Genomic DNA, 24,085 nt, shown 5'->3' with positions numbered 1-24,085 from the left:
CATTCACTGGCTTGTAAACATGCTCTAGGCTGGCCTTCTGCCTTGAGAAAGCATGCTGCCATCTGCAGTGCCTCCTTGAAGCTCAGTCACCTTGCCTGCCTGTACAGGTTGGGTTGAAATAATAGAGTGCAGCCTAGCCATTGGGAAAGGAAAACATCTGCCTCTCAGCTCACCTGAGATATCCTCCACACAATAACAAAAAAGTATAAAAGTCAGCTTGGCGAGCAGCCCGAGTAAGTTCATGATTTTTTTTTTTTTAAGGGCATTGAGCAACTGCTGCCGGTGTCTGTTTCAAGCACTGTCTCCCCACATGGCTATTCTCAGCCTCTACCCCAGTAAACCTCATAGTTCATAATGCTTCATCTTTAGTTTTGGACCAAGATAAATGTGCCTTAGATCAGGCTATTCATTCATATATCCAAACATCCATTTCAGCCTCTATGGGCTTAAGGGTCAACAGCTAAAAATATTTCTTCTTCCCCACCTGACAGAGAAGACACATCCCAGGCAGTTCCATTTCTTACCCCCCACCCCCACCGCACACCAACACTGCTTCCTCACCCCCATTAGATCCAACTTATAAGGGCATGTAGTCTCTTTGTAATCCCAATACCAAGGGTGTGGAATTTTAATAAAATATTTACTTGTCAATGGGCCAGGTTGCCTCATAAATCTATGGTGGTCATTACAACCCTGGCGGTCGGTGTTAAAGCGGCGGTAAGACCGCCAACAGGCCGGCGGTAAAAATTTAGCAATTACGATTGTGGCGGAAACCGCCAACAAAGACAGCAAATTTAACACGTCGACCCCACGGCAGTACAAACAAACAGCTTGGCGGTCACCGCCAACAGACAGGCGGAGGACAATGTACCGCCCACACTATTATGAAAGGCCAATCCGCCACCTTTTCTGGGGCGGATTCACCGTGGATAAAAACATGGCGGAAACAGGAATCCCAAACAAAAAACGCTCACCTCTACACAGCCCACGAGGACGCCATGGATCCGGAACTCCAAATTCTACCTGCAATAGTCTTCCTGCTCCTCTACCAGGAGCACGAACGCCGGCGGCGAAGACCACGGTGAGTACTGCACCTACGGAGAGGGGGGGAGGGAAAAAACAGGGACATACACACGCAACACCCCCACCCTCACCCACTACAACACACACACTAATGCATATCAATACATCGCAGTTACACCCCCCAGAAGAATGCAAAGACAATAGAAAATGAGTGTAACCATTGTAATATATTAAAAGCAAGTAGGCAGAAATATACATATACACCATATACTAAATATATACCAAGCATAGTAGTCCAGGTAGTGCTCTAATAAAGTCCGTGGAACACTGGGACCACACGGTATGGGCAAGGCCCACACAAGATCCCCGACCATGATGGAGTGAAAACTGCAGGGGCATCAGAGAGCAACTAAACAAGCACCTCAGGGGGAGGGGAAGGGGGGGCACCTCAGCCGGTTGAGTGCATGACGCCAAATCCACGAGGGGGCCACATGCCCACTGTTCCATCCTGGGGAGTGCAAAGCCACAGTCTCTCAAGTCTCTACAGTGGGTGATTTGCCCACTGTTCAATCCTGGGGACTGCAAAGCCACAGTCTCTCAAGTCTATACAGTGGGTGGGTTGCCCACTGTTCAATCCTGGGGAGTGCAAAGCCACAGTCTCTCAAGTGGATGACAGTCTCCACTGGTTCTGGAGGGGGCATGGGGCCCAGAGTGCTTCATCCTGCTAAGGACAGAGGTAGTGGATGGATCTCTCCACTGGTTCTGGAGGGGGCATGGTGCCCAGAGTGCTTCATCCTGCCAAGGACTGAGTTAGTGGATGACAGTCTCCACTGGTTCTGGACGGGGCATGGTGCCCAGTGTGCTGGCGGGCCTGTCCTGGGCAGCTGGGCTGGTGCTGGCGGGCCTGTCCTGGGCAGCTGGGCTTGTGCTGGAGGTGGCCTCCTGGGCAGCGGGGATGATGACGGTCTTCTCCGCCGTGCTGCTCTTCCCAGACTTGCCGGGTTTCTTGTGGCCTTTCCCCACCTTGGAAGGTGTCACAGCTGACTCCACGCTCCCACCGCTCCTGGGAGCGGCTTTGGTGGCTGGAGTCTTCCTCCTCTCCCGCCGGGCACTGGCCAACTTCTGATGCTTCGCAGGTGGGGGACTGTCTGTGCTGTGGCTCTGTGCCACACTAGCTGCCCTGGTGGCCGGTGCACTCCAGATTCCGGTGACTACAGCCACCACTGGTCCGGGAGATGTTGTGGCTGAGGTGCTAGTTCGGGATCTAGGAGACGGGGAGGTGTGGGAAAGAGGTCAAGGTTGGACAGAAAAAGTTTTTTGGACACACTGGGACGGGTAGCTGGAGGGGGTTTGGGAGTGGGGGATGAGGTGGTGGTTGTGGGAGGTGTTCGTTTGCTGACTTTGGGTGAAGGTGCATGCGCTGGAGGCTGTCGTGAGGTGGATGGCTGTTGGGTGGGTGTGTGCCTGCGTTTGTGTATCTTGGGAGGTGGCGTCACAGACACACTGGGAGAGGACACAGGGGACATGTGAATGGTAGTGGGGGTGGTGACTGCACGTGAGTGGGGTGTGGTGGTGGGTGTGCTGGAGAGGGACGTAGTGGCTGTAGAGGTAGTGCATGCAGGTGTGAGTGTATACGAGACTGGGAGGGAGGAGGGAGACGAGGAGGAGGAGGGGGACACAGTGGAGGCAGTGGATGTTGGTGTGTCTGCATGTGTGTGATGCTTGCGTGAGTGCCTGTGGGATGTGTGGTGCTTATGTTTGCCTGAGCTTCCCTTGTGTGTTGACGTGTGTGCATGCTGGTCTGTAGGTGTGCTTGGGATAGGCTGAGGTACAGGGGATTGGGTCGGGGTGGAGGAAGTTGGAGGGGGTAGGCTAGACACAGGGACAATGGCTGCCATCAGTGCTGAGGCCAGAGTCTGAAAAGCTCGCTGAAGGGCCGCCTGAACAGAATGAATGCCCTCCAGGAATGCATTGGTTTGTTGCAACTGCCTTTCTACACCCTGGATGGCATTCAAAATGGTAGACTGCCCAACAGTGAGGGACCTGAGAAGGTCAATGGCCTCCTCACTGAGGGCAGCAGGGGTGACTAGGGCAGGGCCTGAGGTGCCTGGGTCGAAGGTGATGCCCACCCTCCCGGGTGAGCGGGCACGGGGCAAAGGCTGAGGGGCTGCTGGGAGGGCGGTGCTGGAAGGGGGGGTGGCGGCTGTACCTGTAGATGGGGGTGGCACAGATGTTGCCGCCACCACAAGAGAGCTCCCATCGGAGGACGAGTCCGTGTCACTGGTATCAGCTCCTGTCCCTGCCGTGGAGCTCCCCTCGCCCTCCGTCCCACTGGTGAAGTCCAAGTCCGTAGTGTGGCCTCCATGGCCATGTGGGATGCAGCCCCCTGGTGCTCCGGTGCCACTGCATCTCCGCCTGATGATGCTAATGCACACAAGAATAGGGAGACCACAAAAAGGGGAGGGACGACAGAAGAAAGACATGTTGAGTGCATGCATTACCGCTACCGTTGGCGGACACGACAGACACAGAAGCCCCCTGCACTACGCCACGCTCTTGGGCTCCACCATTCTTACACGCATTCACTCACACGCATACACCATGCAAACAACACAACACATTCAGACGTAGTCACACACTCACACATTCATGCACTCAGACACACACACGCAACACCCCGCCCGCCCTCCTACCCGCCTCCCACGTCGGTAGCCCGACTTACCTTTGTTGAGGAGGTCTTCCGGCAGAGAATGGGAAGGGGCACTGCTGCCTCCAGCAACGCCCCACCAGCAGAACACCGCCAGGCCATATTACTTGTCGTAATACGGCTGGCGGCTTTCTACTGACGTGGCGGTGCTTGTGGTAGCAGCGCCAGCTTACCATTGTCCACCACCATGAACACTGACGGATTTCTGCCCTTCTTGTGGCTGTAGTCCGGCTATGCTCATAACATTGGCAGACGCTTGGTAGCTGCGGTCGTGGTATTTTGGTGGCCGTCACCGCGGCAGTAGGCGTTTTTTACTACCAAAGTCAAAATGAGCACCATAGTCTTTCTAAAGGATTCAGTATCCCTCAGGATGAAAGGCAAATTATATGCCTTTTGGCGTCATCTGTTCAGGGAAGATTTCAAGGTTTCTTCATGTACACATTAGGTCGGAGAATATTCATCGTGAACTTGAACAGTGGTTCTTAACATAAAAGTCTGGGATGGCCAAACCATGTAAAGCCTAATTCCTGATCTCATAATCTATCAGATGCTATTGATGGGGGCTGGGTTATTTGTGTGGCAACTTGAACACTGAAGATAAATGATGAAAGGAGGAACAAATGATTCTCTTCAACTGTTTTGAAATTAGTGGGTTCCGTCCTCTTCTGCTTTCTGACCACCCAGCAGACTCACGGTTTCAAACTCCTTCGCATCTACAACATGTTGTTGTTTTGATAGTTCATTTTTTTTAGGGGTACAAAGTCCCCAAAATTCTTGTTGGGATCGCAAAGGATTTTTAGCACTGTTACCTTTCTCGTAACCCCTCAGTAATAGCAGTTTACTTTCCAGGCAAGCAGAATTGGATAGCAGTTTGGAAATGCCACTGTGTTTGGGTTTGCATTAGTTGGAAAGGGGATTCACCACTATTCAGGACTTTCCCAGAGATGTGTGATCCCTGTAGAATGGACCTCTTTGCATCTCCATTGAATTTTCAGATTCCTTTGTTTTACAGTTGGAAGCAAGACCCTTGTGCGTCAGCAACTGACAACTTTTTTTCAGGGTGACATAACTGCTTAGGACGCAGAAGGCTGAAATTTGTTTTGAAAACTCCACTGTGGAGGACCCAGGTTTGGTTCCCTGTGGTTCTGAAGCCCCAATTCTTCTGCCGGATTCTCTGTGATTCAGCAGAGAACATTCACCTGTTAGTGGAGCTCGCTGTCTTATGCTTCATGAGAAGGAAACTTTCCTGAGTCACTGGTAAGTGCTAGGATGTTCGCTGCAGTCTTCCTTCTACATCAGTCAGGCCTGAGGCCAGATTCAGACTCTGCAACTCTGCATGGAATAGATGGTCACACTGGTGTCTGGAATGGGGATAGATATTACCTATGTCTTACGTTTTCTAGCTAGCCAGTTTGGCTTCTGAATGACTCTTGTAGAGGGCTGTCAATTCTTACTGCTCAGCCATTTCTGCCCATTGCAGATTATCTAGTTGCTGAGCATTCTTTAGTGACTGAATTTTTGATGGCAATTAGGTTTACAGTTCCACCAGAGCCTAGCTACTAAATTCTGTGGAACGTACATGTTGTTATACTCTTCCTCAAGTCTTGCCCCACCAGTAAACTATTGTCTAGAAACCAACACTTGGCCAAGTTAATGATGCTGCTTTGTTTAGCATCCTTTCAAAGAGTGTCTGACTTTAAAGTGTTGGTTTAGAAAGTAGGTGTTTCACCCCGGATGGTGTATCTTTCACTTTATCTAGATGAAAGTAGTCACACGCCAAGACTATGGTTTATCCTGTATTAATGATATGTTTATACAGGTCTTCTTTTAATCAAGGACCCGAATGCTATCTTTGTTCCTTTAGGAAGTACAGGTTTGGAGCATTTTACAAGCTTTAGTGGGAGAAATGGACCGACTGTGACCCACGCATCTCCCACAACTTACCCAGAGGTAATGGGTGTTTCCCTAAGTAAGAAATTGGGTTATTGGTTGAGGGGTGGAAGCCCAACTTGGACAACGACATTACCAATCCTTGTCTTGGTAAACAACAAAAAGTCACTAAATTAACCTGTGCGTAAACCTCTGGTAGCTTGGCACAAAAGCAGTCAGGCTTAACCTAGAGGCAGCTTATAAAACATGTTTGCAATGCACAAACAGTAATAAAGTGAAAACACAACATAAGGAAAACCCCAAACCAATTTGGACAAAGTAAAGTGTAATAAATAAAATTATACCAGAACAACAAAAATGCAGTCAGTAGAACTGGAGATATGCAAATTTAAAGTCTTTGGTAGATATAGGCCCTCATTACGACGGACCGCCAAGTCCATGGTGGCAGTCTTAGACTTAAAAATTACGAGTTTGGCGGTTTGGCTGAAGCCAAACTGCCGATACTCTGCTTGCCCCACCACTTTTCTGCGGGCCGTCGGGCTGGAGGTGAGCACCTCCCGCACGACGGATGCCGTAATATGATGCGGGTGACCACCAGCTTTTTTTTCCGGCGGTTGACCACCAGAAAAAGCTGGCGGTCCCTCATCCTAGTGACAGGAATAACCATTCCTGGCGACAGATACACTCGCACACTTCCACATACCTGCAGATATGCACTCACACACTTCTACACACAAGCATATCACCACTCACCACGCAAATGCGGCATACACACCTATGCACACTGACATACATACAAAAACACCGCTGACATGCACGCATTCACTCCCCCTTCTACCTTCCAGTGCATACATACATTCAGACCTCTCCCCCCCTGCACCGCATACACGCACTCACCAGCTCTCCCTGTCCACTGACACACACGCACCTGCTCTTCCCGTCCACTCGCACAAACACGCACTCCCCTCCCCAACACATGCACACGCATACACGCACTCACCCCTTCCATCCACTCAGTCGCACTCAATCGCTCACCCCCTCACCCATCCATAAACACTCACAACCCCCCACTCCCAATCCAAACACTCACACACACCCCTCACCCTGTCCACAAAAAATCACTCACACACAGACACGCACCCACAAACACTCCCCCCGCATTCATGACATTCACACAGGCACTCACACACACTCCCCTCCCCTGTCGGACAAACCATTTACCTCGTCTGTTGAGAAGGTCATCCGGAAGGGGACGGGTCCCGGCGTTTCCACCACTGACAGCGCCCCGTCATCAGGACACCAGCACGCCGTACTACATGTCGTGATACGGCGTGTGGCGTCCTCTTGCCCTGGCGGTGCCGGCAGTGGAACTGCCGCTTCACCACCGACCTCCAGGAAGACTGGTGTTGGAATTCTGCCCAAAATCAGTCGTAATAGGGCGGTATTAAGACTGCCAGCTCTTGCGGTCTTTCTGCGTCCGCGGCTTCGGCGGTCTTACAAAAAGACTGCCGACGTCGTTATAAGGGCCATAGAGTCTAAAAGCATGAAGCACCACAGGAGGTCATCTGGTCGTGCTCGACTGCGGAAAGAAAAAGTTCAGGCCAACCATGGTGGAGCCTGAGCTGGATGCAGGGACTTAGGTGAGTCCTGTTGACAAGTTACCTTCTCAAAGTGTGGCGTGAAGAGTTCCATTTGCAGTGGAGTAGGTTGCGAGGAGCAGAGAGAGTGTTGTGGGTGGTCATTGCTGTAGTGCGAAGAAGAGGCCAAGTGAAGCAGGCTGCTGTCACTATTGTGCGACTAGCTTCTTGGGTGTCTTGGATGGTCGTTGCTGGTCGTCGACTGTCACAACGGGCTGTCGTTGCTGTAGCACGAAGTGCAGATTTTACATGGATAAGGTATCTGTACCATGAAGCGTCCATTACACCAAAGGTTTGGGTCAACAGTTGTCACCAGAGGGAGAGTCTCAGTGTATGTGAACAGGCGTGATCGCGGATGCGAGGAGCCGAAAACATCAGGTTATGAGAAGCTCTTCTTTGGAATCAGAAATTCACTTCAACATGGGCCAGCAGGGTCACATAGGTCCAGTTAGAGGTCCAGGCTGCGCCAGTGCAGCATGTCAGCTCTGCAGTTGCATGGATGCCACTGAAGTTTGTTGTGTCCCTGTCCCCTCTGAAAAGAGGAAAGCCAATGATCCCTGGAGTTCCCCTGGCTAGTCTGGGACGAAGGGAGCAGGTCCAGTCTTCCTTCTCAGAGAGCAAGGTAGCACCTAAGCAACAGGGCAGTCTTTTTCTGTAATGTCCAGAAGAGTGACTCTGGAAGTTCAATATTGAAACATGGTGCCAGCCTTTGTGTGTGAGAGAACCCCCCTGGCCTACCCCCACATCTTGTTCTGGACAGTGCTTCCCTTACCCTGTCAAGAATCCAATAAGTCAGGGTCCTTTATGTGTGCTGGAAACAAGCTCTTTGACATGCAAGTGGGGCAGGTCACAGCTCTGCCCCAACCTTTATGACAAGGCCAATCTTGTTCACAACTAAGTCCCTTTTGTGTCACTGTCTGGCAGGAATATGCAAACCCCAACAGCAGAGCCCTTCCCAGTCATGTTACCCCGGGCATTGACAGAAGGCTCAAATCATTAGGCCTGCAAAATTACAACTTCTTAAAAGTGTAATTTTCAGAATTGTGACTTAAGATCCGACTTTACCAATAAAAAGGGTTTTAAAATTACAGTTCATTTGAGTCTAAACATCATATCTCTATTGACTCCCAGTCCAAAGTCAGCACTTATTAAATTTAATAAAGTAACCTAGTCAATGGGAGAGATGGGCCTTACAACAGTGAAAAACAACTTTTTGAGTTTTGCACTGCCAAGACATGTAAACCATAAATAATAAAGAAGACAAGAGCACTCCACCTCCAAACACAGGCTCTAAATAGGATATTTATAAAAAATGACTCACTAAGTCATGGACTGATTGTCAGGCCTATTCCTCATCTGTAATTCATATTCTTAAAATCAAAGAAATTCATATAGTGCATATGAAAAAAAGTACAATACATAATTATCTACAATGTTCTCAACCAATATTGTTACTCTCTGAGCTAGAGAAGGTGTTGTGCAGGTGCTGATGCGTGTTTCAGCGCAAGGTGGCACTTGCTCAGGAAACAAATAAATAAACCTGTACTGAATAAAATCCAAAAAGAAAAATGGGGAGAAGGGTCTCTGTCCCACTAATTCTTTATAAATTAAAGCAAAGGTAACAAACAACGTTAATATACACATTGAAATACCTCAATGAAAAAAAAAAAAACATAACAAAAGAAAAAAAGGGGGGAGAAGAAACAAACGTATCACTACCCACTACATGAGGAAAATAGATTGGTCAAGAATACCAGAAGAACGCCAATCTCTTGCCCCATAGACAGCCAAAAGTGTGTATGTCTCTTCTATTTACAAGTTGCCTCCATGCCTTGCAACTCCAATAAAAAGTGCAAAGTGTGACCACTGCCATATGCAAAGAAACAAATCCCAAAGAGTAGCAGCATATCCAAAACGCCATACTAAAGGAGAAGAGAGCATGTATACATCATTTTTAGACCAGCTGGGGACAGATGTGTTTACAAAGGTAATTAATCGGTTTATAAGGTGATGAATCACAAGGTCAAATACTGGCCTAATTAATATCCATACAAAGAAATCCCTTACAGCGTCATTGATACAGATAACATGACGTCCACATATCTGAAAAACAAAATATGTACCTTTTATAACCTGAGGAAATAACTCCCCATTCAGATAAATAATACTTGATGTACCAACGGGAATTCAGGCGGTCAAAAAACAACAGGCTAGAAAGGGCAGTCCTGATAGATGATGTCTATTTAAGAATCAAGCAAATTGCAAGTAATGAATGCCACCCACCCGGGTATGATGGTCTATATCCAACCCATAAACCTACAGGGGTGCTTACCTTTCCCTCCGATGTAAAGGCCCACACGGCGAACACTGATCCGGCAAACACTCACGTCTCCATCAAAGAACCCTAAAAAATCACGTGGTCTGAATACTACTGTTTGGGCCCAGATGGCCCTCCTAAGAACCAACAGAACCACACACACCGTTATCTTGTCACCCAATGTAAAGTGGCCTGCTATTGATTGCACAAAAGCAGCCATGAAAGAGGCAAAGAATAGAAAAATAAAAACCTCTCACTTTTGAAAACAGCTAATCCTACAGAATTTTGTTTTAAAAAACATAAACAAGCTTGCAACCAAAAGTATTTGAAACAGGGCAGCTGATAATACCTAAAGTTGTGGCCATGTTGGAACTGGTATCTATACTCTTCCAACTAAAGAAAGAAATAGAAAAGATGTTGAGAATGCATACTTACAAAACCTGCCATAGTAACAGGGATGTGGAATTCCTATCGCCTGACCCGGGACATCTTGTTTGGGGTCAAGGTCAACAAGTTTTTATGTTTACTTTGTCCTTGGGACAAGTAGGCCCAACCCTCTGCAGCACAAACCCTTTGGCTGCCTGTTTATAGTGAGTGGAACTCTCTACAGTTGAGGTAATGTGTTTCCAAAAGATAATGCTGTTCAAACTTGTATTTATGGTTCATTATTTGAAAACCTTCATTATTAGGGTGAGTGCTGTAAATAAATGTTTTAAGGTCACACTTCACTACTGACGTTGGTTCCAGTACAAATAAAAAAAACGTGTATACACATGTTTGAAAAGTTTAGGCTATGAGGCTAAGTATAATGCTCCCAGAATGCTCTCTGATTAGATGCAAATGAGGTGTCATTTAGTAAAATGTTTTGATGCATGCTAGTATTTCCCAAAAATATTTCTAATGGAAAATCAGTGTAACCATTTTCAACACGATTATGGGAAGGATGAAAATAAACAAACACTGACAAAGCCAACTGATCTGACATATTTTTATAAGTCTTTTAGTTTCATCAATGCGTGTCTTGTTTTGACATGGCTTTTGTAACACTTTATTGTTGTGGGAGCTACCAGGCCCTCAACATTGTAACAAACACTGGCAAAAAAAAAAAAAACGTTTTTGAACTCTAAAAGCACACGTTGCCACCAGTGGCATAACAAAGGCCCCGAAGCCGCCCTCCAGGGGGCCCTTTCAGCACAGCACCTGCCCTGAGTGAGTCTGGAGAGGGGGCTCCTTCATGTTCTTTGCAAAGGGGCACCCTCCAGTTTCGTTACGTCACTGATTGCCACTGTAGTTCCTGACACTGAACAAAACTACTTTGTGTGCCAATATGCTCCTTGTGGAAGAGAAGAATGCGATCACTCACAGTAAAGCCAGCCGAAAGAGAGAGAAATAGAAGTTTAATAAAAACAAAATGTCTTTAACAAAAGACCTAATTAGGGACCAAGACCCACATGTTGGTAGCTTTTTGCATGTCGCAAACAGCGACTTTCGCTGCTTGCGACGTGCAAAAAGCACATTGCGATGCACAAACCCAGTTTTGAGATTCAGTAACCTGGTTACCGAATCGCAAAACGGGTTTGCGACTCGCAATTAGGAAGGGGTGTTCCCTTCCTAATTGCGACTCGCAGTGCAATGTAGGATTGTTTTGCGAACGCGGGCGCAAACCAATCGCAGTTTGCACCCATTTCAAATAGGTGCTAACACTTTCACAAAAGGGAAGGGGTCCCCCTGGGACCCCTTCCCCATTGTGAATGCCTGCTCTGAAAAAATGAAACGAAAACGTTTCATTTTTCGTTTTTGTAATGCATCTCGTTTTCCTTTAAGGAAAACGGGCTGCATTACAAAAAAAAAAAACTGCTTTATTGAAAAGCAGTCACAGACATGGTGGTCTGCTGTCTCCAGCAGGCCACCATCCCTGTGAGGCCGCCATTCACAAGGGGGACACCATCCTACATTCGGATTTAGTCGCAAATCTGAACCTACCTACATGTGGCCCCAAATAAAGAAAGTCACAAAAGTGCACCCATGGTATATGTCGTACCCCTATAAAATTTTTGTGAATTGTATTTTAGCATGGGTAAATACGCATGTGTAGATTTGCTCATGTGAAAATCTATTGAGCATTTGCAAGTTCATTTTCCCTCCAGCCACCTGCTTCCCAACCCTGGAAGAAGTTCTAATTCTGCCATTGTCAGGAGTAAATGTCCAACCTTTCTTATTATGGGAAAATATTAGAGAGAAGCTGGTGAAGATCTTTAAAACATGCAGGTTAGTAGGTTTGCAGACTCAAAGGCATTCCAGCCCTGGAACTATTGCTTACTGCTTCCTCCAGCCCCAGTATGCAGATCTGCAGAAAGGTGGAAAAATAAGGAAATTGCTACAGTAGGGATTGAAACTGCAAGTATTCAAGCCCTACTATGGTAGTAGCCCTGGCATAATCAGAGAGGCTATTATCAGAGCTCTTACATAATGAGATTGCTGCCATAATTTGGCGCCACACTACATGGCACCAAAGGGACAAGTAGATCTTTTTACAGGACAAGTAGATTTGAGAAGCAACCGGTCCCGTGGACAAGTAGATATTTTAATAAATTCCACACCCCTGAGTAAGCAAAGTGCTTTGCTTGATCTAATGTAGGACTAGGTAATAATAATCAAAAAGAAGCAGTACCCCCAGAGTTTACCTTCAAGGATACAACAGGGTTTGTAAACAGCACTAAAGATTGCCATATTGGGAAGAACAAAGCAAAACCAAAAAATCATAATGACTCCTCCAAGTTCCGGGGTGAAGAGGCCCAATCCTCCTACCCCCAGTGCTACTGATGTTAAACATTCAAATTTCCCACCGAGTTAATCTAATAGATCATTGAGACCAAAACATCCTAAGAAAGGCTGCCTAAAGTTAGACTATGAAAAGCATACCCACACTGCCTGAACATAAGTAATGCATGTTGCCCAAAACTGTTCCGCTGCAATAGTACTATGTGGTTGAGACCCTTTGCAACAGAGTCCAGAAAGAAAATCAGGAACACTTCTCTTTTTAGGTTGAGCGCGCAAACACTCTGGCCTGTTGTAATCTATCTGTGGGCTTTTAAATACGCCCACCGCACCGCCATCACTGTCACTTGTTCATGGGCATGCCTTTCAAAAATCCTTTACCGTTGGTAAATGCTTTACCTTTGTCCCTCCTTTGGGCAGTTTTGTTATCGCCTTAGCCATCGACCCTGTTACATGGATAATTGAACTTTTGCCAATACTTTTAACTGTGAGCTAACTTCTTTTTCCTTTTGTGTCTCTTCTTCACCCTCATACTCAACGTGATCGTGGTGATTTTAATCTGCTCGCTTATGTCAACTGTTTTACTTTTCTTTTTTGTGGCAAGAAAAGTCCAGTTAGGAATTTACTATGCCAATAGCTCTAACTGAAGCAAACGTGAGACCAGTTGCATTACAAATGCTTGTTTTGCTGTATGCATTTGGGTCCTTGATATAGTTAGTTTTCAAGGATAGTCGACCTAAGGTCATTCTCCATATGGTCTTGCTCCAAATAGTGTGCAACAAGGGGATCCTGGATTCTTTGATTTCGAATGTCTGATTTGTGTTTGCTGAGTCGAATTCTGAATTGTCTCCCCGTTTCACCAACATAGCCCAAATTACCTTGTCAGATGATAAGATAAATTACATTGCTGCTCTTGCAATTGGTCATATTCTTAAATGCCACTTTTATGTTACCCTAGGTGAGAGGAATCAACCAAACTGGCTCCCCTGACATTGCCGCAGTAGATGGTAAACTTTCAAAATGTAAAAGTGTTTCATGTGGTTGGTTTGGTATAGAGCGATACCTGGAGCTGTCCATCTTCCTCATAGATCCAAATATCTAAAAACTCCACTCTCTTACTTTGAATTTTGGGGCTAAATCTAAGGCTGTCATCACATGCATTGATCCATTCAATTAATTCATTAAGGGTATCAATGTCCCTTTCCCAGATGGAAAAATATGATTGTTACCTAGCTAAATTTGTAATATTCTCAAAGAACTGGGCCACTTAATTAGAAATGCATCCTATGCTCAAAAGAGCCTATATATGTATATTTGCCATTCTGCGGGTGCAGGCCCCATACTTATACCCTTGATTTGCTTATAGATGTTGCCATCAAATTCAGAATAGTTCTCATTTAAAACAGTTTCCAAACATTGGAGAATGAAAGCATTAGGTAGCTCCGGAACTTCTTGAAGGAAATCTTACTTGACCTCCTCATAGCCTCTACTTGAGGACTTTTAGTGTAGAGGGCTATTTCTATGGTTACCAAAAACTTCCTATCAGGGTTGAACCTGAAGCCCTCTGCGTTGGAACTCATGTAGCCCGTGTCCTTAAAATAAAAAAGAAACCTAGGAATCAAAGATTTGAGGAAAGCGCTGCTGTATTTTGGACAATGGTATAGTAGATACAGAAGGTCTGAGAGGAGGGTCATACACATCTTTCTGGGTTTTAGGGTCCCCATACATAGCAGGAGTCCTAGAATATGCTGCATATTTATACGTAAATTGAGAATTGGATATCATCTGGTTCTGAAGCGCTCTCTCACAAATCTTCTCAATTTTGGAACATATAGTTTGACTCAGATCACTTCTAACACTTCTATAGTACTCAGTGTTGGATAACATAGATTTCATCTTCATTTTATATGCCACCGTATCAAACAGCACGATTCCAACACCCTTGTCACAGGCTTTGGAGAGCCTTGGATTGTTCTTTAGAGAGATTTTGCACGGGTCCTGAAACTAATCACAAGTTTCTCTACATCTTGGTCAGGGTGGCCTATTAAAACACCTCCTCCTCAGGGCCCACCTTCTACAGGCTAGGAATAAAATCAGAATGAAGTTTCAGGCCAGTTAAATTGGTGTCCTCTGTATACTCTTTGTTGAAGAAAAACTTTTAAAATCTTATTCTCCTGAAAAATGCATGTAGTTCCTTGATTAGTTCAAATGTGTTGATTCTTTGGCTGGGGACAAACGCCAGGTCTTTGGCAAGTACTTCATTGATGGCTGGTCCAAAGGGGAAGATGGTGAGGTTAAAAATGGGGAGACAAACCGACGTATCTATGGTCTTCAGTATTGTTGTTGACTAGTCTGGAGATACTGATGGGACTGATCCGGATAGTAATAAAACTTTACTCTCCGTCGAGTCTGATGTCGTCCCCGAAAACCACCACTCTTCTGATCTTAAAAAAATATTTCTATTAGGAGAGGTTAGTTGTTTTCCTTCACTGAAATAATCATACCTAGTAGACCTCCCCTTCGGATTCAGGTGTAATCGTGACCATCTGTCTTTTAGTTGTGTTAGGGCCATTTGGATCTTTAATACAGAAATTTTCACGGAGATAGAGGTATACCCTTTCATGCAAAGAACATCTAAATATCCTTTCTTGCTTTGCCAGTTTTTCTTTTCAACAAATATTCATTGAAGGAATCCATTTCCAAATTTATCTCCTTCAATTTCTTCTTCTTGTTTTCAGTTTATCTGTCAGTTGTATATTCAGAATAAAAAGGACTCGCTATTCAGTGCCTGTACTTGAAGGTCGGTTGCTGTTGTCTTCCTTACTACTTGTATTTCCCTGTCCTGCTCCAATATCAATGCAAAGTTTTCAGGGAATGCTTTGTTTATTTAGTCATGTAAAACATAAGTACACATCCTACATTTTAAAAACAATGCACCCCACCCTATCAGCCTTTAGGGCCTACTTTAGGGGTGACCTATAAGTATTATAAAGCATTGGCAACGCCAGTAGATCTCAACAATCCGAGACCTATAGACGTTGGAAATGGAAATGCATTTGTGTACTGCTCTGGGGCTGTATTAATTGATATACACAAATGCTTTAACATTTCCAATGCCTACAGCTTTGCTTTGAGATTGCTGAGACCTATTGGCTTTACCAGTGCTTGCTTAATTACTGATGGCAACGCTGCTTGATAAATTAAGGTCATTACTGCTGGTAATCTTGTATATGGTGGCCTGGATTCAACTGATAGTGGCCGATGCTTTGCATAATAAGGAAACATGTTGCCCAGCTGTTGTGTGTTTATGAAATAATAAACTGTATAGCAAGGAGAAAATATAGGCAGTGCTGGGGGTGCTAACTCATACATTCAGAGATACACTACACTCACAAACATACACACACACACACATAAAGCTAAGCTACCACATAAATACACACATAAACATTAAATAACACACACAAGGTACATAGACACACACACATCCACTCATCGAGAACATTAATGTTAATGCTCCTGCAGAAACTTTTTAAGTAAGATTGTTTCAAGAATTTCCGTTCTTCACTTCCTTAGCTCATAACCAACCCTTGTCAATACAAGTATGATGTCACACTACGTCGAAGCTCATTGAAGGCACAGAGTGAATGCTTCTGTTAAGGCACTTGGCAGGGGTTGAGCGGTAAAACAATGTGCCAATACATTTCAGTTTGTCTGTGTTTATGGTTTTATAGAATTGAAATACACTGCACTATTTTAAACACTGTATCAAAAGTAAAAAAGTTGTCACGTTTGCCATAAAATGGGGATTTCTACGTTTTTAAGCTACTTGCACGATTAATTACCCTAGTGGTTGCGTAATACTGGAAAGTCAGTTTGTACCCGGATTATTATGTACTGTGCACAAACACTTTAATTCTTTTAATGTTCGTAGTCTGGCCAATTCCTCAAAACAAAAACCACACTTTCATGGTAGAAATTCAATTTAATTACAGTTGCACAATGAATACTTTTTTCTAATATCGATAATGCTTATATTTTTGTTGATACAGTCAGACTTTTCCACCTCTTTTCTGCTGCCTGTTTGATGTTCCATTCATAAGCAGACAAACAAAGACAACGTGGTTCACCCCATTTTTTTTTTTTTAGACACATTTTATTGGAATTTTATTTCAACCATTAATGATACATAGGAATGGTATAATATCGACAGTCACTCAACCCGTATTGTTAATCTGAGTTTTTCCGGAAATTGCAAAGTATTGACTGTCCTCATGCATTTGTACAAACCTAGAAAGCGATCCAGACTTAACATATACCTACCCCTTCTCATATCCTCTGGGTATGTCTAATCTCTATATACATATAATTGAGGGAAGTGTTAGGTTGGATATCGCTCTTGTCGGAATGCTGTAATAAGGTAAGAAATAGTACAATTCAACTCTTAAATGTCCCTCATATCCCCGCCGCCCGCTTACCATCTACCCTTTATAGGATTTTCTTACTGCGCCCATAGCTGTGTTACAGCTTGATGCCGCTCATAGTGCCCGAGCTTTATGTATCAGCTACCTAGCCTATCTTTTGCTTCTGCTTTCTAGCGGGTATGTGGATGTATTGTCTCTTCATTTAGTGGGTGTTGTGACTGGCTCCGCTCCCTCTATGCAGGAAGTTGAGGGCCCATCATTCAATGCTATGATAATCTGCTCCCAGGCCTCCTTCAACTCAGGGTATCTTCTTCCCCTTCCGAGCTCTTTATTCAGCACTAATCTTTCACCCTCTGCCCATTTCTTTAACTCTCTCTTCCAACTTTGGGGATTGGACCTTTTGGGCTTTTCCAGTTCTTTTTCAATTCTCGTTTGGCTAGAATAAATGTGAGGTCTTGGAATCTACTAGTTGCTTTATTCTTGGGAGTATGAGGAAACCAGTGCAGCAAGCAATGAGCAGGTGTGCATGCAGCTTCGTGCTCCATGATTTCCGCCACACCTTTCACCACTGTGTCCCAGTAAACCCTCAAGCGGGAACATGGTTCACCCCATACAGCAGAAATGTACTGTCAACTGGCAAGTTGGGAGTTTTACAGAACCTAGTTCAAATCTAGAGCCTTGCCCTAACCCAGCTCAGAGCTGAGCACCCTATTGTGAGTTGTTTCCGACTTGTTTTAAATGTAGGCCATGCAGCAACTTGGAGAAATTCTGCGTTACAAGTATGTACTTTAGACAGTGCAAGCGCATAAAAAACTGTGGCGTACATGCAGCAGCACAGGATTTTTAAAAATAAAAATGGTGCTCATTGCTAATTAAAAAAAGCAGCAGTTGAAGAGTGTGTGTCTTGATCTTCAAGACGGTGGTCGCACTCTAAGAGTGCTCCGGATCCCTCTGTCAGTCGCTCATATCCATTGCCATCACACAGTTCTATTTCTTCTGTGAACCTGCCTTCTGATCCCCTGAGACTCTACGGCTGCCGGATTTCTCAAAGGGAAGATAAGGCTGCCCCAGTTACCTGCTACGTCTCACCATGTAGTGGCTGATGATATGGCGGCTTGCAGTGGCAAATGGCGGCTCTCCTCTCGCCTGCTTCGATGGGCCGCCCTAGTTGATCCTCCAGTGAGGCTGCTGGACAGAGGCTGCCTTTGAGTCCCCCTGACCTGCTGCTACATCTTGAAACCCACTTCTGCTGTCTTGTAGTTCCCAGCTGGAGACCCACACATGCCGTGCCCAAGGCCCATCTGGCCTACTGAGGAGCAGCGGAGGGCCGTCAATGACCCAAATATGAGGGGAGGTGAGTGAGGCTCCACCCTCCCTCCCGCGTGCCTCAGCACTGCAGAGAGGACCTTGTGTGACTGCCGACATGTGTTCTTCACTCCCTGCAGGCCCGCACACCCTTGGGCTCCTGGTAGGAAGTAGCAACCCTGTCCCCCATCCAGCCTGCTGCAGGATTGCATGCACCTGCATAAGGACCCTCAAGGCGGCCCGCCCCATAGGATCAACTGTTTATAGTCTATGGATGCCCAGCCCGAGCCAGGGAGAGGATTACCTAGTGCCATAACTCCTGACTCGGACACACAAAGGTACCCTGGATGCTTATTGTAAGAGGGGTCAGATGCCCTCAGGTACTATCACCTCCCCTCAGGCCTACTGGCAGTCTCTGGTGCAAGCCTTGCCTGCACTGAGACCCGGGCTTAGGTGTGGTGCGGCCTCTGTCTTGGGGGACCTACCTTCTTCGTGTCCTGGCCGGGCTGTGGCTAGGCTGATGGGACTATTGTAGGCCCTGGTGCCTCCTCCAATGCTACCTCCAGGGCCAGCGTCTGCTGGAGGGACCCATCGAAGATCTTTCTCCTTGCGGTCCTCGGGGCCTCTGAATGGCTCGAACTGCACAATAGAACCCAGGACCGCCTACGCCTTCCACCACAACACCTACCCATCGTTGCGGCCCCACTGCCACTCTTCTCCAATGAATGACTCCCATCTTGTGGAGTCGGGAGCCTATACGGGTCTTTGAGAGGAGACCTGCAGGCATTGTGGTACTTACAAACACTGTCTTGGGGTCCGGCACCCTCCTGCATGTTGCAGCCCCTCCTCAGCGGTCACTGGGGCCATTCAAAATCTTTGAACCAACCTCCCCCAGGCATGAGTCCTCCTTCGACTGTTCTTTACTGATGTCACAGGGAGGTTGATCTCCCCTGAAGAAAATGTAAGCCTATCCAGGCCCTGAAGGATGACCTTCTCAGACCCCAGTGACCCCTGTCCAGGCCTTTCTGTATATTTGTCCCCATTTCACATCCGGATATTATTTGCATGGACGATAATGTTGTACAAGCGATCAAACTGCTAAAGCCTAGGCAGACACTACTTTCTTTATGTCCTCGGTGACAGCCACAGACCATCTAAGACACCAATTACATTTCTTCACGTCTCCCCGAGAGACCAGCTGCTTGTGTTACCATGGAATCGTGGCAAGCGGGTCAAGTGTGCAATGGCCAGACACCATGGGTAAGGACAAACCTGGCAACCTCCCACACTCAAATGTATCAATATACCACCACTACTCCGTCTAGGCAAACTAGGGGGCGCTGGCACAGAAAAATCCCTCCCCTCCGAAGGCAACCCTGTAACAATTCTCCAATCCATTCAGTCCTCCCAAGCCGTTGTGAAGGCCAAGATAGGAGAGGTGCATGTCGACATGCCCTTGCTTCATTAAGATCTCCGAAATTCCACAGCCAGGATCACTGAAGCTAAATCCCAAATATCCACAGTGGAGGATGAAGCTACCACTCTCAAATCCTAGGTGTCTGGCCTCCTTATGCATATGAAAAAGTTACACCGCTCTACCGAAGACGCTGAGATTTGCTTTCTGCGCAATAATGCTTGTGTGATTGGCATCCCTCAAGGTACAGAACCTCAACAGGTATCTGGTTTGAAACTTGGATAAAATCCTGGATGTCCCCAGACCAATTGTCCTCCTGGTTCGCAATAAAACAGGCTCACAGGGCTCTGACCTCCTCCAGGTGTCTCTCCCTGACTGGTGATCGTTCGTATCCTTCATTTCAGAGACAGATACACCATCCTTCTGGAGGCCCTCTCTCGGGCAGACCTCCACTGTAGAGATGCCAAAGTCCTCCTTTTCCCTGACTACTCCCGGGAGGTTCAGCAACAATGCCGCTCGTACCTAGAGGTCAAGCAGAAGCTCAGGGAGATGGGTCTTCAGTATTGTCTTCTGTTCACCGCCAGGCTCTGTGTAATTCATGTTTTTTTTTTTTTTTTAGACCCCCAGAATCCGCCTGGTTGTGGCTTATGGAAGAACACCCTCTCTGTGTTCAAACAGCGATCTCTCCTTGGGAGCCCAGAAGCATGGAGACAGCCAGAAACATGCTGGCGCTCAAACCACAAAGGTATCTCATTTGCTCCTGGAAAAGGTGTCACAACCATTGCTCCAAATCCTCCTTGAAATCTCCTTGGGCATGAGGTCAGTCTCCCTCACTATTGCACTCCTAGGCCTAGAACATCTTCAGGGTCGTGAAGAACCCCTGGTCACTGCTTTGCTGCAACACACTGAGAACAACGCGGACACAGACCTCTCTCAAAGTCCTGCTACATAAACATGCCAATTATGCTAGGGTAGCACAAAGGTATTCATACTTGAATCCCCCCTCGGTGGCCGTTACTTATCATTGTTTAAGGAGGGGTCCATCACTCCATTTCCTCTTCCGTATTGTTTTACATCTCTGTCTTCTTTTTCAGATGCTTCTTGGGTGGAGGTATGGGGTAGGGTGTTTGTTTGGGGGTGGGAACTAAGTACAATGTTAAAGTTTATTTTATTGCTGGTTCTGTGTAGATCTAAGGTTTACTTAACCCCTTCGCTGCCAGGCCTTTCCCCTCCTGTGCCGAGCCTTTTTTTTGGCTATTTGGGGCAGTTCGCGCTTAGGCCCTCATAATGTTCACATAATATACCCGCGCCAAATTTGCGTCCTTTTTTTCCATCATCCTAGGGATTCTAGAGGTACCCAGACTTTGTGGGTTCCCCTGAAGGAGACCAAGAAATAAGCCAAAATACAGTGAAAACTTTGTTTTGTTTTTAAAAAAAAAATGGGAAAAAGGGCTGCAGAAGACGGCTCGTGGTTTTTTCCCTGAAAATGGCATCAACAATCAACAAAGGGTTTGCGGTAGCAAGATCACCATCTTCCCAGCTTTCAGGAACAGGCAGACTAACCCCATTTTTCAATATAATTTTGACATTTTACTGGGACATACCCCATTTTTACTATTTTTTTGTGCTTTCAGCCTCCTTCCAGTTAGTGACCGAAATGGGTGAGAAACCAATGCTGGATCCCAGAAAGCTAAACATTTCTGAAAAGTAGACAAAAATCTTAATTCAGCAAGGGGTCAGTTGTGTAGATCCTACAAGTGTTTCCTACAGAAAGTAACAGCTGAAATAAAAAATATTGAAATTGAGGTGAAAAAAACAGCAATTTTTTCCCACGTTTTACTCTGTAACTTTTTCCTGCGATGTCAGATTTTTGGAAGTAATATACCGTTAGGTCAGCTGCACTCTTCTGGTTGCGGGGATATATAGGGCTTGTAGGTTCATCAAGAACTCTAGGTACCCAGAGCCAATAAATGGGGTGCACCTTGCAATGGGTTTTTATTCTATACCTGGTATACAGCAATTCATTTGCTGAAATATAAAAAGTGAAAAATAGGTATCAAGAAAACCTTTGTATTTCCAAAATGGCCACAAGTTAAGGTGTTGAGAAGCAGTGGTTATTTGCACATCTCTGAATTCCGGGGTGCCCATACTAGCATATGAATTACAGGGAATTTCTCAAATAGATGTCTTTTTTACACACTGTCTTACATTTGGAAGGAAAAAATGCGGAGAAAGACAAGGGGCAATAACACTTGTTTTTGCTATTCTGTGTTCCCCCACGTCTCCCGATAAAAATGGTACCTCGCTTGCGTGGATAGGCCTAGCAACCGCAACAGGAAATGCCCCACAACACAACGTGGACACATCATCAATTTTCACAAAGAAAACAGAGCTGTTTTTTGCAAAGTGCCTAGCTGTGGATTTTGGCCTCTAGCTCAGCCAGCACCTAGGGAAACCTAGCAAACCTGTGCAGTTTTGGAAACTAGACACCTAGGGGAATCCAAGATGGGGTGACTTGTGGGGCTCTGACCAGGTTCTGTTACCCAGAATCCTTTGCAAACCTCAAAATTTGGCCAGAAAACACTTTTTCCTCTCATTCCGGTGACAGAAAGTTCTGGAATCTGAGAGGAGCCACAAATTTCCTGTCTTACATTTGGAAGGAAAAAATGTAGAGAAAGACAAGGGGTAATAACACTTGTTTTGCTATTCTGTGTTCCCCCAAGCCTCCCGATAAAAATGGTACCTCACTTGTGGGGGTAGGCCTAGCGCCCGCGAAAGGAAATGCCCCAAAACACAACGTGGACACATCAAATTTTTTCACAGAAAACAGGGGTGTTTTTTTACAAAGTGCCTACCTGTGAATTGTGCCCTCTAGCTCAGCCGGCACCAGGGGAAACCTAGCAAACCAGCGCATTTTTGAAAATGGCCTAAAATAAATTTGCCCCCCTGCCCGCCCTGCAGACCCCCCGGGGAGCGACCCTTGCCTAAGGGATGGCTCCCCTTGCGTGACATTGGCGCAAAAAAAAAGATCCCCAGTGCCTAGTGTTTTCTGCCCCCCTTGGGGGCAGATCGACCTAACAAAAAGCGGCCGATCTGCCCCCAGGGGGGGCAGAGATGGTCTAACTACAATTTGCCCCCCAGGGGAGCGACCCTTGCCCAAAGTGTCGCTCCCCATCTCTTAAAAAACAAACAAAAACCCATTAAAAAAAAAAGAATAGCCCTGGCGCCTAGAGGTTTCTGCCCAGAATGGCCTAAAATAAATTTGCCCCCCGCCCCCTCCACCCCCATGGGGAGCGACCCTTGCCTACGGGGTCGTTCCCGTTGCGTGACATTGGTGCTAAAAAAAGATCCCTGTTGCCTAGTGGTTTACCTAGATTGACCTAAAATCAGCCGATCTGCCCCCAAAGGGGGCAGAAATGGCCTAAATACAATTTGCCCCTCCAGGGGAGCGACTCTTGCCTGAGGGGTCACTCCCCATCTGTAAAACAACAACAACAAAAAAATCCCCGGTGCCTAGTGGTTTCTGGCGCCCTTGGGGGAAGATCGGCCTAATTAAAATAGGCTGATCTGCCCCCGGGGGGGGGGGGGCAGAAATGGCCTAAAATAAATTTGCTTTGCAATAACCCTTGCCTAAGGGGTTGCTCCCCTTCTGTGAAATTCACAAAAAAAAAAAAAAAACTCCTTAGTGTCTAGTGGTTTCTGTCCCCCTTGGGGGCAGATTGGCCTCATAAAAATAGGCCAATCTGCCCCCAAGGGGGGGCAGAAATGGCCTAAGTATAATTGACCCTTGCCTAAGGGGTTGCTCCCCACCTCTAAAAAAAAATGATCCCTTGTCCCTAAAGGTTTCTGCACCCCCCCCGCCCGGGTAGATCGCCTAATAATAGGCCGATCTGCCCCTGGAGGGGGGGGGGGGGGGGGGGGGGAAGGCCTTAAAAAAAAATGCCCCCTTGGGGAGCGACCCTTGCCCAAGGGGTCGCTTCCCATATGCCAATTTGAGCTAAAAAAAAAAAATCCCTGGTGTCTAGTGGGCATTTTAGCAGCCGGATTGCGAAGAAGCCTCTCAGGCCTCCTCCACGTTCCGATCGCGCTGGAATGGGAGGAGGCCTCTGTGATGGCTGACATCGCAGGGGGGGTTGCGGGGGGTCAGGGGGGCTGTCGGGGGTGGAAGGGGAAGGGCTTCCCCTTCCATCCCTGCGTTTGTGGGGTGGGGGGGAGAACACAGAGGGAGCGCTAGCTGGGCTCTGTGCCCAGGACATAATGGTTACGTCCTGGGCATACAAGCATTGTGCCGCAGGACGTAACCATTACGTCCGCGGCACAGAACAGGTTAATTGTGTTTCATTCATACATCTGCAATATACCTCATGCAATGCGTACCAAGATACGGCTTCCTACCTCACATGGCAGGTGCATGCATCGGCCCCATGGGCAGAGGGATTGCCTGCCCTCCCTCATCCTGACTACTTCCAGGCCCAGCCACTGAGTGGTGATGCTCTTTTTGTCTTGCAACGTTAACTGTCTACTAGATTGTGTGAAATGAGGTCCTTGTTCTCCAAGAAACCCACCTCCTGGGTAAGCGCTGCCCCTTTT

General features: G+C 46.5%; 1 protein-coding gene across 2 annotated transcripts in view; it reads left to right on the top strand.

The window, feature by feature from the left end:
* Window positions 1-24,085, top strand: part of CCDC13 (coiled-coil domain containing 13) — a 527,643-nt gene that overhangs the window by 8,936 nt on the left and 494,622 nt on the right. Inside the window, exon 1 of one of the 2 annotated variants that reach the window (XM_069211021.1) lies at window positions 20,046-20,240. The exons of the other annotated variant lie outside the window; for it this stretch is intronic. The gene's annotated coding sequence lies outside the window, so the exon portion shown is untranslated. Of the gene's footprint in view, window positions 1-20,045; window positions 20,241-24,085 lie in introns of those variants that run through there. 2 annotated transcript variants of the gene reach the window in all.

This window comes from Pleurodeles waltl, chromosome 10 (genome assembly GCF_031143425.1).
Source record: "Pleurodeles waltl isolate 20211129_DDA chromosome 10, aPleWal1.hap1.20221129, whole genome shotgun sequence".
Lineage (NCBI taxonomy): Eukaryota > Metazoa > Chordata > Amphibia > Caudata > Salamandridae > Pleurodeles > Pleurodeles waltl.
This window is presented reverse-complemented; position numbering and strand designations above follow the sequence as displayed.